At 37.7% G+C, this 13,163-nt stretch overlaps 1 long non-coding RNA gene across 5 annotated transcripts in view; it reads left to right on the forward strand.

The window, feature by feature from the left end:
- LOC129444652 (uncharacterized) overlaps positions 1-13,163 on the forward strand; it is a 70,175-nt gene that overhangs the window by 49,197 nt on the left and 7,815 nt on the right. For 2 of the 5 annotated variants that reach the window (XR_012359964.1, XR_008644555.2), the window contains one exon: positions 8,991-9,136. The exons of the other annotated variants lie outside the window; for them this stretch is intronic. This is a non-coding gene — a long non-coding RNA (uncharacterized lncRNA). The remainder of the gene's footprint in view (positions 1-8,990; positions 9,137-13,163) is intronic. 5 annotated transcript variants of the gene reach the window in all.

The following is a 13,163-nucleotide window of genomic DNA, read 5'->3' on the forward strand; positions in this document are numbered from 1 at the left end:
AACACTGCTCACACCCCCTCCAATAAATATTCAAGTAAAGAGGCTTAAGAAAGAATAAAGAAATGAATTGCTTGTGTCTTATAAACACATTTAATGTTTTTTTTTTTTAAGTCTTCATATGGTGTGCTTGATGCGATTTGCTGCTGTTGTTATTTTTGCACTTAATCTTCTTGGATTTCAAGTCCTAAGGGTAAATCTTTATTTTTACCGTGGCTATTTGAGTAAAGTACTTTGTTGATATTTTGTTGTGGTGCTTGTTGTTTAATTACAGTTGTAGACAAAGTGGATCACATCGTAAAAAATATTATGTAGTGCAGCTTTGTTTTTTAAACACACAATATGGAGTTTTATCTGCATTCTTCTGAAATATTTTCACAAGTATATGTACGTACAGGTGCACCTTTGATCTGTGCTCTGAACTGTGGCCTGGGAGATGCAACTGAGAGTCAGATAGAGGAAATGGTTTAAGGTATGTTTTGAAAAAAAAAAATACTAAAGTGCAAAGAGACACTGACGAAAAGAAGATGCTCTTAGAAGATTGCACATTGAGAAACATACAATGAGGAAAAGAGAGATCACCTTTGTGTCAGAAAAAACAAAGCAAGCAAGAAGAAAGATAGGAGGGGTTTTAGCTCCCCAGACTTTGACTCCTGGTTGACAGGCTGTTGGGTCTCAGACCATACGGGCCTGTCTCTTCCACTATCAACCCAGCTGTACCCCCCCTCTGTCCCCACACCTGACACTTTGACACGGGCACAGCAGTGACAAATAGCTGGAGCTTTCACCTTCTGTCACCCTGTCTGGACTGCACTAAATCAGCCCAGTGATACTGTAGCCTGGACCCACTGACAGGTCTTCTGTCACAACACGGCACTGATCGGGGTCTCTATGGGTGGTTTAGCCCAGCGAAGGGGGGCTCTTTCTTCTCTTCATAATGCATTGAGAGTTAGTGCAGCAGCTTGTCAGTTGATGTGGCATAGGATGGAGGTGAGAGAGAGAGATTGCATAAGATGGTTAGAGATGTGTCAATTTGTTTGTGTGTGTAAAGGGTGTCAACTCAAAGTCATTTATTGTCATATGTACAAGTATCATGTACACAGTACAATGAAGAAACTTCCTTGAAGGGTTCTACACAGACTGAAGACCGGGGGGGGGGGGGGGGGGTTGCTTAGATATACTTGAAGGACAAAATTGCCACCAGAAATTTGAAAGGATTGGAATCAGGGTCTAGAGTGTTATTAAAATTGACTCAATAAAAGCAACAGAAGTCTTTGGAATGCCCTCATTTACATAACCAAGTAGAAAAAAATGCAATGTAATTTAGCAGTTGGAAATAGATGTTATAGCCCAGCTAGTTAAAAGAAATGCATAGCTACACACTTGACTACAGCCCTTTTTACACAGAGATTTCGGTAAATAAACTGATATTGTGATTTTTTTCCCCGGGATTGTTTAATTTTGGTTCATTCACATTGCCAGTAAAATCACATTTCACATCTTGTAAAGATCCCTTTAAGACATAAGGGTTTAACTTGTAATATACAGTACTTGTAATCGTGCACTTGGTGTCAGAGGCGTCATGCACATTCAAACTGAGGGGGCACATGCCCCCTTGTTTTTTTTGTTGTTGAGCCAAATGGCTTTTGCATGCAACCTCAAAATCAAAGAAGCGCCCATTAATCTGTTATTTGACTTTTAATTTGTTTAATATGCACAATATTATCAATTGTGTGCTGCATCCTTGTCACTTTTCGGAGATAGTATTTTGATCGTGTTACATTACTTTATACTGGCGGCAGGTGCTGCAGACAGCGCAGACGTCATCAGTTTCTCAGCGCACTCACGGGCTCTTTGCGGTTGCTGCTGCATTTGGCTATCTGAGGAATTAAAACATGTAAGAAACGCTCACAACATTTCCAAACCCCAGTACGTTAATGTTAAGCTCCTCTATGTAGAAAATGTATGGTTTAAAATGTGACCGTCTCAACATTATATTAGTAGATTTCTAGATTCATCTTCGTTCCACGCCAAAGTTCGCCAGAGTTCACGGGGGTGCGGAATCACACATGTTCACATATGAGGTGAAATTTGATGCAATAATGCGTTCCTCTAATCATTTTATCTAAACATATTTTTTAAATTATTATTGAACATTAAACTCAATCACATGGTTATTATTTATGTCATTTTTGTTGTTTATATACTTTATGTATTTAAAATTACATTAATTTTATAGGATATTGCAGTTGCTGTGCAAAATGCATTAATGACACAATTAAACAAGTCATTTATTAAAACTTAAATAAATAAAACATGCCGTTTCAGATGTAAATATGATACCAATATGTCATTATTCCAATTGAATAGTATTTGATATGAAAGTTATTCAACACTTTTATTTTGGAGGTTTTTGCATGAAAGAAGTGGTGTTCAAGATTGTTAGAAATGTAAGTGCCATTGAAAAGACTGAAAGCTCTATAATATTTCGTTTGATGTCTGTGTATGCACAAATTTCTGTGAGCTGTGCACACTGTGCCCCCTTAAAAAAAATAGGTGCATGACGCCCCTTGGTGTAATTTCTTTCTCGAGAATCCATGTTTATGCACTAAATAATGCTGGATTGTTTTTAACCAATAGCATAAGTAAATATTGGACAGAACATTGGGGTTACCCAATGCTGGGTTGTTTTAACCTAATTGCTCAAAGAGTTGCATGATAACTTTGTCATAGTGATGCCATGTACATGCGTCATCATTTCAACACACCACTTACGGCATTGTTCCTGCCTGTTGTTCACACGGGACATTCCGGAACTGATCCTGGGATTGACCCCAGGATTAATTCCAGCATGTGTTTACGAACACAGAATCCACTTTGCCAATTTTCTGTGATCAGCACACTGTGTGTAGGAATTTTTGATTGCAAAACAAAGATATGAATTTTCCAAGTGTATTTTTTGTTTTTGTTACTATGTTCAATTTCCTCTCTCTCTCTCTCTCTCTCTCTCTCTCTCTCTCTCTCTCTGTATGTGTGTGTTTATTTTGTGTATGTTCACAAAAGCTGCTTAAATGAACCCTTTTGTTCAACAAGGTGTTTTTTAGCAGAATGTCTTTATTGCACTTATTGCTATACATTTTTGTGTGTCTGAGATGTGTAATTGTTTTTTACAGTTTTCATCAGAAAGGTTTATGTTCAGGAAAAATATCTTCCTTATGCCAAAAAAGTACTTGTATGTGAACAGTTGTTCTCCTTGAATCTGTATTTAAATTTAAATAGACAGGTCCTGAGAATATCTCTGGGGTAGAGTCCTGTCTATACAGCTTATAGGACTATGCTACAGTGACTTCATGTTCTACTAGAGAAAGATAGACAGAGAAACCAACAAAAATAGATTATTTAATGTTTCCAGAATGTAGGATCCACCATTGCCCGCAGCTAAGTTGTTAAATTGATGTCCCTGTTTCTCTTTTTTTTCTCTCATTCTTTCATACTTTTCCTGTCAGTCTGCTTTCATCCGTCAATCCTTCTTTCTTCTCTCTTAGGCTTTAGGGGCCAGATGCATCTAACAGCACATTTAGCTAAACTACAGTATGCTGAGTTTTTCACCCCCCCCCCATTCTCCTCTTCTCTTTTCTCTCTTCCTTTTATAAATCCCATCCCCCTCTCATTCCCCTATCTCCCACTGCTAAAATGGAATTGGATCAAAGCTGGGAGGAGGGAAGAGGGAGAGAGAAAATACTCTCATTGGATTTTATTGAAATATTTATAGTTCAAGGTTGGCTGGCTAAATTGAATATCTATGCTGATCTCACTCGCCTGTTTAACTTGTGCTTAGGCAAATATGTTTCCTAGGTGATAACCTTTTATGTACAGGTCTGACTTCATTGAAATGCATGAAGATAAAAACATGTCACACTTCAGAGAGGCTCGGGTCCGCCGCGCTGCTGTCTCGATTATTCAAATGATAATTGACCCCCACCTGTAGCCGGCTTATTTTCTCTCCTCAATCACTTCATTGGCTTTTAAGATATGGAATAAATACTATTTTGGTCATTTACATTACAAACCCTTGCAGAATGTCAAGTACCTCTGGCAGAGGGGAAATGAGACTGTGCGAAATATATGGCCAATTATTATTTCCAGTCCCGTTAATAATGTAAACAACATTGATACTAAGCGTTGAGTGCCGCGGCTCCATCCATTTTCTTCCACATAACAAATGCGTTGATGTTTATCATCATTTATACGTATCATTTTTCAGGTGGAACGCTGTGTAGTGGCAGGCCGTCTGAAGGTGATAAATTGACATCTAGTGTCAAGCCTCTGAACCCTGTGATTTAAAAGAGCAGTGATATAATATATCATAATATATCACTTTCTTAGGCTGAAGGTAATGTGGTCAATTATTTCAACATATTTGCCAAAAGCATGCACGAACCACTACGCCAGTATGACTCTTGCTTTGTAATTCGTGCCAACCCTGCATTCTTACCAGTTCATTTTGTTTTTTTGTGCAGGATCCTCAAAGGACCCTTGTTTTTAGAGTTTGAATAATTTTAAATATCTCATTAAAGAGTAATACCTCCCCGTTATTAAATGTGATTGACCGTACGCTTTGATAACCCTCTACCTCTCCTGTAGAAACAAATGGCCGCAGTTTAGCTCCTAATGAGCAGGGATGCTAAATGTCCTCTTGCTTCATTAGCGGATGCATTAACCAGAGCACTGATTTAAAAAGAGCTCTAATGAAAGACGTTGAATGTTTCTCACTTCGCTGCCGCTGCCTGTTTGCTCAGAGCCAGCCAAAGCTCCAGAATTAGAAATGTTTAATTATGAAAATGGTTACTGTGGAGAATTTCAAACACACACCCTCCCCAGATCATTAGTTATGGAGTGATAAAAAAAAAAATAAAAAGAGAAAAAGAAATAAAGGAGAGAGGGGAAAAATTGAGAAGAAATGCTCTCAGCAATGAAGGGTTCATATTTCAAGCTTATAGCCGCTAAAAGGGTGTACTCAGAAAATCAATTTTATGAAAGTCCGCTCAGCACTAAAGGGAGCTCTATGCAACCAGGCAATCTTAAACTAACGTCCAAAAGGACGGCAAAGGCCCTGATTCATGCTGGGTATCAGGAATGCATTCCCCTTGGCTCACACATTATCCTCCAACTTGAGGTCAAAGGTTTCTTCCTGGTTTAAATCAAGTGAAGGTTAACACATTATTTTTTACTTTTTAAATGCATGCAAAATGTGTCTTGGAAAGAGATGTCAAATATGCCGAGCTGCTGGCACTTTCTGTATTCATTGACTGGGGCAGACTTTCCGAAAGGAGACCAGGAATCATGTGTTTGGTGATACTGGTCTTGATCTTATAAGGATGAAATGCGATATACAAAGGATGCCCAGAGTGCACTAGTTTGTCATAGTCTGCTGTCGGAAAATAAACGCCTGCCACTCATTCTATACTCGCGCTCACGCACATTTAGAAGCTGTGGCGAAATGACATGTGCCTGCTTTTTCATCTGTCTGTGTGATGGACTCCCACTTGGAGAGAGTCCTCCAGGGTGGATGAATATGGCCGACACATGTGGGGACCTCAAATGAAACGCTGATGCTCGGAAACAATGACACGTTGCATGTGTTAGGTCCCGCTATGCTGCTGGACATGTGTAACTGAGTTTGTGTGTGTGTGTGCTCAGTACATTTGTTTTCTTTTTGACAAAAAAAAATAATATGTGCATATATTACATGTTTTTGTTGTTTTGGGAGGTCATTGAGATGGTACATCTGGGTGACTCTGCCCACACTCCTCATCGGGGATTCCCATTAGTTAGATTGATCGTTTCCTTTTTGTCCCCTTTGATTCACGCAATACACACTTCCCTAATCAGTACACTGCCTTATGGTGCAACACATCTGTGCATATCTGCCATAACACACACAGGCACGCATATGCTTGTCCTATATGGAAATTAATTAGCATGCATGCTCATATACCATTATATGGATGCAAGCATGTCACAAACACTAAATATGACCCCCTAAAATGTGCCCATTTGGATACATTTGTTATTTTATTTATAGTCGTCTTATCTTGAAATCTTATATTAATATAATTTTTTAAGATTATACACTTAGTCTGGTGAAGCTGTGTCCTTGTGCCCTCCAAATGCTTTAAACAGCTTCGAGTCAGTACGGTACTATTGCATACATATTCACTTGTATTTGAATGTATTTTATTATGTTCCCAATGGAGAGTAAGGATTTACTGCTTTAGCTAAATTGATCCTTTATGACCCCAGACACTTATATGTTTCCCATCATGTTTTATCACATATTGAGGACTGGTGGTGATGATGATAGCAGCAACAATGTGAAACTCCTATAAAAAATTAAATCTCTAACCCGATATTTGAGTAAAATGCCACATGTTCATCTACAGTACAGACCGGGACTTTGCGATAGGTGGTCTTAGAATCAGCAAATACACAAATACTGTGCATATCATCATCAATTACATATCATGAAAAGTTTGCCTTAAAATAACATTTTAGCTTACAGACAAAATCAGAACCAACATTTTCGTGCAGTTAATAGCGTTTTTGTAGGCATGGGTTGGAGCGTTTATGTGTTGGAAAAAGCTGGAAATGTCTGTATATCTATCTGCCCGCTAATCCAAATATGTCATGTTTACTCAAAGGAGAAGTAATATATATAATTTGGCCTCTCTCCTAGCATACAGCAGGATTTCATTGATTTTAACTGGCACCCAATGATATTTAGAATGAAAATATTTCGTTTCAGACCAAAGAGTTTCTCTATGACTCATTTTTAGTTTGATGAGAGTTTTTATAAGTGTTATGTTGTAAGCGAACTGACATGGCTGCTCTGTATGACAAATAAACTTTAAAAGTTTTGTTACATGTCTACTGCCAGCCACACATAAATATATTATGACAAATGTACAGTATACACACAAACACGCCATGAACTACGCATGAACTGTGTGGATAACAATAAGCAGTATAAATTACAGAGTATAAAGCTACGCTAAACACATTAGACCAGTTGTGGCCCTACGCAGGGGTGAATTTGAGTCCACGGAGAGACTGAAATGAATGGGATTAGCAGGTCCGTGCTAGACTACAGGTCTACCTGGGTCTCTGTCACTCCCGTGGGCTGTTGCCAGAGCTGTCAATGTAAGTGAAACTCCATGTTGTGCCTGGAGAGATTGGTCTCTAGAGGTCAGTGCAGTTCCACTAGTGACAGCTGCACTCGCAGTCCTGCTGTAGAGCCAACATGGCCGCCTGCACGCCAAATGACTGTGGAGGGAGGGCAAAATAATTAAAGCAAGGATCAAATATGTTTCCATGACAAGCAGTCACATTCACACACGGACAGACAGATACACAAACACGCAGAGGAGTACAGCTCTCTAGGGTCTCTGACCTTGTCTGTAACATTGGTGTGTGTGATGGTGTAGAGCTCATGAATGAATGTAAATGAAGGACTGCTCTGTGCTTCATTCAAAGCTCTGTAATTGTTCGGCTGTATAATGCATACTTATATAATTGATATAATGGATTAACATATGCCAATTTTTTACATATTTGGACATATACAGTACTGTGGAAAAGTCTTAGACCACCATGCCACAATTAGATTTGTTGTTTTTGCAATGTTATAGTGATCATATATAATTGCTTCTTAGTTTCTTTAATAAAATACATCCAGAAATCACAGGAAATGTGTATATAGTATAAAAAACGGTATAAAAATGTAAACTGATATGTCAAATTTTTAGGATAAACTCCCCTTCCACTTGAGCAATAGCAGGAAACTGCAGGATCTCTTGGGCCTAAATGAAATTAAATCCTAATTTCTCATTTTAAAGAAATTAATATTTTTACTTCATTCTGCTCAAAAATTCGCAGGATGTGTTTAGTGCCAAGAGAGGTCACACTAAACACAGACGATGCCTAAAGAAGACATTTACTTTTTGTACATATTTCCTGTATTTTTTGTTTGTATCTTAAAGGCGGAGGATTTTCTCGAATTTTAGGGAAAAGAACCGCCTTCTCCACTTTTTTATAAAATGCAATTGCGCAACACTCCTGATTGAGAACTAGGAGGACCAATAGTCTTGATGATCCACCCGGAAAAAGAAAATCCTCCGCAATACCTTTAATAAAATAGATTGAAAAATAAATATCGATGGACATTAAAACTTCTAAAACAACAAGTATGGTGGTGGTGACATAAGACTTTTGCATAGTATTTATTTAATGTTTTTTTTAACTTTGCGTCTTGTACTCTCTAAAGTTTGGCTCTATAAAGAACCTTTAACATTCACCGAACCTTTCTGTTGCATAAAAGGTTTTTTTTGAAGTGAGAAAAATGGTTACAAGGTAAGAAAGAAATGTTTTTCTTAAGAGAATTTGACTTTAAAGGTTCTTAGGAGAACGAAAATTCGTTCATGTATGGCATCGCTGCAAAGAACCCTTTTAACCTTTATTTTTAAAAGTGTAATTGGCGATGCTGAACTATAGTGCAGTTTAAATTGAACCCTATGGTATAGTACTGTGTAGTAAGTGGATTTTTCGGGCACCTGTATTTGATTGGAGACGTATTCTGTAGGACTGAGGAATTCACTCTTCCACTTCTCTGTTTCCGTCTTGCTTTTAGGCAGCACCTTTTTATCTGCTGCTGAAGTACAACAAGAGATCAGAGCAAATGCACCGAGCGCTGCTTTAGCGTAATGTCATTATGTCCAGTTAGTTTTAAAAAGCCCTTTTTCATAAACATTTACAATGTGGGGCACAAAGGGAGCTGCTGTTCCGCCTGCTCTGTTTGTATTGTGGTTGTGGTCACGTTGGGGTTCAGCTGACTTGTGTACAGAAAACGAGTGGCAGAAACGTGGCCTGCTCTGCTCTGAGTTTTAAAATTAGTAACAAATTTAATATGTTTTCTATGCTCGCATCCCCTTCCACAGAGATTGCGAAAATGCATTTCGAGTTTGTCGTGGGGTTCCGCCGGACGACCGCAAAGAGGCAGAATCGGAGGGAAATGCATAACAGATGCGAGAAGCATCAGGAGAAGAGAGGGGAGCGGCTAGATTTCAGGACCACCAAACATGCGGTGCGTACAAATGATCTGAACAGCTCCCACTTTACCATTCTCAGACCGTTAGTGTGACGTAAATGACAGAACCATGCTCCTGTTAATGACATAATAGTGATTTATTGCTCTCATTTTGAGGATTGCTATCCCCATAACTCCTAATACAGAGGAAAATATGTATTTTGGATAATGCACCCCTGCCATAAGGGCTCATGGGCAGTTAAAGCATGGGAAGGAACATATTACTGTCATAAATCTACATCTCTAACCTGCTGTAAGAAGACGTGGAGATATTAGAATCAAGAATGACTGGAAATAAGAAAAATGAAAAGGAGGAAGTAGAGTTGACACATTGATATCAGTCCAGTAACTTTTATTTTAAAGCATTTACGTAGTGTTATATTAATGGCGCTCGGATTGTATTAGCTCATTTTTACTTTGTGCTCGGCTTTTCTGGCTTGCCGTTTGCTTGAATTGTTTCTCTGTCAGACAGTTGTGTTTTTCCCTCTGCCTCTTTATCATCAGTTTCAGAAATAAAATGTACTTTTTTTAAAAAGTTGGCGCTAGATTTTTTTGTGATTTTTCACAAAATGCCTTCCAGGAAAATTTTCTTCTATAAATATATAAACGTACAATATATAAAATAAAAGAACAGACCCTCTGCTTTCAAACAAACAAACAAATAAAACGGGAAAAAAACTTTCATACTATCTTCATTTGTTTTCTTTTTATAACCTCTTAAAAAAGTTGAAATAATTGCATTTTTATAAAGGACTTTTTTTAGCGATCATATTTAAAATGATGATCAAAACATAAACAGAGTTTTCTATGTTGTTAAATTAGTACTTCAGTTTTTTATAATATTGATAAGAGCACCACCTAGTGGATAATAGTGAAATTATAGATTTCCGTAGAAGCTCATCAGGGAAGCGTCATTGGCAGGGCAGCCCAGTCACACGAAATTACGTACATGTAGTCACGTAATTTTTTTTGTGATACTGTTACGAATTTTGGACATTTCTTTGCTACGGTTTAGGGTTAGATTTACATAAAATGACATCCTTACCCAAACCCAACTCTAACCCTGACGCCAGGCGACAATGTTTTAAAATGTAAAAAAAAATCGTATAAACCAATACTTAAAGTGACATCCTAACGCAAACACCAAATCTAACCCTTAACCGAAGCGAAAATGGTCTGAAAATAGGAAAAAGCAGTTGAGTAACCAATACATGACAATGACACATAAACAGAAATTCGTGATACGATCACGAAAAAACGCGGAAGTTCGTGACAGTATCAAGAAAACGAATAAAAAAATTACGTGACTATATGTACATAATTTTGTGAGACTGGGTAGGGCATGGAAGCATTTGAGATAACTCGTCAATAGTAGGGAAAGGGTTAAATGTTTAATGCTGTTTTTATAGTTCTAGTCATAGTTGTCTGCTATAAGTGAATGGCATGTTTATGTTACTGTATATGTCATGGTTATTATTGGCTGAGCACGACACAATGTTTTTTTACAGCTCTCATAAATTCACACTATATTCTGTCTCAAAATTATCATCATCATCTTCCAGTGGCTTTCAAGTAGACTGCTGCCCATAAAAGGCACATCTCATAAGTTATCATCACTGCAGTAATAACTTTAACCAGTAGAGGGAGGCCACTCATTTATTTCCTCCATTTTCTGAGAAACGGCAACCTTGGCTGATAACCCCTCATTATGAGTGATCCTAAAGAAATGTGTCACTTATTATTTTTAGCCGGCCACATCACGGGCTCAGGGTTTTCTTGAAGTATCATTCGTAATGTAAAGATAAGCGTGTTCCAATAACCGATTCCTCCCGAACAGCTCATGGGAGCTGATTATATGTGACTTCACATCAGGTCGTAAATATTTGTCAGCCCACCTTTGAAACAGGCAAGCCGTGGCACTGTCAGCCCTCCCACATGAAAGGGTGAATGGAAACGTTTAGGGTTGGGAGCCGAATCAGTCATAGCTGGAATGAGATGGCCAATAAAATGCATAATTATGATGCTCTGTCATTGGCCACAGCCCAGAGGGCTTTTTAACTGGGCAAAAAAATCCCACACGCGCATAATGGGCCTTTTTATGGTAGTCTAGTCTAAAAAAGTGGGCTGTGACAATGTGTGGTCTGCATTCAATGCCCAAGGCTGCTGGAATATGCTGTTTACCTAGCTAGAACAGTATGAGGGCGTGTTGCAAACGGCCCCTTTTGATTACACCGTGTTCTGGAGCACATGGTTCTAGGACATTGCCAGCCAACAATGGTTACCCTTCAATCTCACCCGCCTCTTTTGGAGTTCCTCGCAGGTTGTCTCCCTCGCTTTGTGTGTAAGCATCAGGCTGCAAGTAATTGTCATGAGTTCATGGTAAAGTTTCCAGAGGTTTTCTGGAAATGAAGGTGTCAAGAACTGTTTTAAAACTTCACAAACTAGTACTTTTACAGTGAGACAGACTGAATTGCATTACTGAATATATCTTTAACAATAGAACAGATTTGCGTTCTTTCTCAGTCTCATCCTAATAAATCTTGATGGATGGTAAATGTAGACATAGATTCTCTGCTGTCAGAATAATTTGTGTTTGACTGCCTAGCACGAAATTTAATGTAACAGAAGAGCAGCAGACCCCTAGCAGTTAAAAAAGGCATAGTGCTGTGAACTACCTCAAAGATTAAAGTGAATTCAACCTGATTTACTTTCTAAAAGGTTTCTCTTTGTTAAATGTTGTTGTTTCTCATTTAAACACATCATAGTTACAATGGTGGAATTTTGGCAGGGCGATGTTTCACATTTAAAGGTGTGGTTTGAGGTATTGTGGATAGTTGTATATGCAAGATGCAAAGTTATTTTCCAAAAAATCGCTATAGGGGAAAAAGCCATCATTCTGTAAATATAAACCATGAATTTAGTAAATTATAGTTGGAGGTTGCAATGAAGGAGCAGCTTCTTTTCTGTCTGTTATCACCTAGCATAATACACTGGAAAAAAAGATTCATTGAATTTAATAAATTTTTTTAAGGTAAGTGGTTGCAAACAATTTATTTAAGCTACATTTAAACAAAAGTTTTATATTTTATTTTACTTAACTAATCTTTTTTGTTTAAATGTAGCTTAAATAAATTGATTGCAACCACTTACCTTAAAAAATTGATTAAATTCAATGAATCATTTTTTCAGTGTATGCACAAGTATGTACAAGTAAATATAAGACAAGTAGACAGCGAATATCTCTAGTGATAAGAGTTTCTAATTCCAATTTTTATTTTTACTTAAACCTGTGTTTAAAAAATTAAATTGCACTTTAAAAAGTCAGAAAAATGTTCATCATCCGTGGAGGCTGTCAAATAATTACACTGAAAAAAATGATTCATTGAATTTAATCAATTTTTTTAAGGTAAGTGGTTGCAATCAATTTATTTAAGCTACATTTAAACAAAAAGATTAGTAAAGTAAAATAAAATATAAAACTTTTGTTTAAATGTAGCTTAAATAAATTGATTGCAACCACTTACCTTAAAAAAATTTATTAAATTCAATGAATCATTTTTTCAGTGTATTAGGCCCATGTGGCCATTTGAACCAGTGTAATTGTGTCAGTTTTAAGGGTAATTCATACTATAATTAAATTAGTTTTACCTGCAGTGGGTTTCGTGTTTCAACGTCATTGAAACTGCGTAGCTGAAGCTAAGAAAATAATTAAAGGAACAGTATGTAGGATTGTGGCCAAAACTGGTACTGCAACCACAAAACTTGTGGCTAAAACTGGTACTGCAATCCCACAACAGGTGGCCAACACACAACATGACAACATAATAAAGCAATAAACCCCGAGAAGCAGTGGGTTACCAGTGCATTTTATAACAGCTAAGGGGCGTTGTTAGGCACGACGCGAAGCGGAGTGCCTAAACCCCCTTGGCTGTTGTAAGATGCACTGGTGACCCGACGCTTCGAGGGGTTTATTGCGTTTATAAAACGGTTACTTCATATGCATAACGTTAGCGGGATTTTATAA

Source organism: Misgurnus anguillicaudatus, chromosome 21 (assembly GCF_027580225.2).
Source record: "Misgurnus anguillicaudatus chromosome 21, ASM2758022v2, whole genome shotgun sequence".
NCBI classification, from domain to species: domain Eukaryota; kingdom Metazoa; phylum Chordata; class Actinopteri; order Cypriniformes; family Cobitidae; genus Misgurnus; species Misgurnus anguillicaudatus.